Raw genomic sequence first — 884 nt, forward strand, 5'->3', positions numbered from 1 at the left:
CCTCTCGGCCCGCTCTGCCATCCCCGGGGAGGCACAGACACGGCAGCTTTAGATCAAGACTCTTGAAAAGCAAGAGCAGCCCTGGCTATCAGCAGAGAGCGGCCGGCCGGCTCCTGGCACTCACTCCTGCTGGCTACGTGACATGGGCAGTGGGCTTTAGGATGCCGAGGCAGCCAGGACTGGAGTGCTGGGCCGCCTGGTGCAGAGCCATGGGATGCTGCAGCTCCCACCAGCGCTGGGCTGAGCACCTGGGGCATGGCTGGGCTGAGGGCAGACCTGGCAGCAACAGCCAACCCCCTGCCCCAGCACTGGGAGCTGTGGGAGCCCAGTGCCACCCTGCTCTGTGCAGAACATCAGTCAGCCCTTGGGGAATGGGGACTCCACTCCTGGGAAGACTCCCAGGACCCCTGAGACACGCCTAGCGCAGGAGAAGGTGGGCCACAGCCAAGCAAAGCCCTGCAGCCCCACTCTGGGGTAGCTGGCCTCAGGGGTTGGTGCAAGCGGTACGCCTTTACACCGCCCCCTTGCCCTCACCCATCCCCTCTTTCCTGGGGAGCATGGGGGTGTCAGCGGTGCAATGGGTCCCTGTCCCCATGGGTGGCAGTCTGGAAGGTACCATGGTGTCCCTTGTGGGGCAGGAGCACAGACAAGAGCTGCTGGGGCTGGAGGGGACATGTGAAGATGTCTCCAGTGGGGGAAAGCGAGGGGGTCCTTCTGCAGCCCACACCTCGCAGCTCTTGGACCATGCTGCTGCTGCCATGGAAACTGCCATGGAGCATCATCCTGCCGCACCGGCCAGGGCAACCAGGCCACCGCAGTCCCCAGCCTTCCTCGGACTCTGTCCGCAGGCACCTGGCTTGACAGAGTGGGAGAGGCTGGGTGCT

Source organism: Pygoscelis adeliae, unplaced genomic scaffold (assembly GCF_000699105.1).
Source record: "Pygoscelis adeliae isolate BGI_AS28 unplaced genomic scaffold, ASM69910v1 Scaffold294, whole genome shotgun sequence".
NCBI classification, from domain to species: Eukaryota; Metazoa; Chordata; class Aves; order Sphenisciformes; family Spheniscidae; genus Pygoscelis; species Pygoscelis adeliae.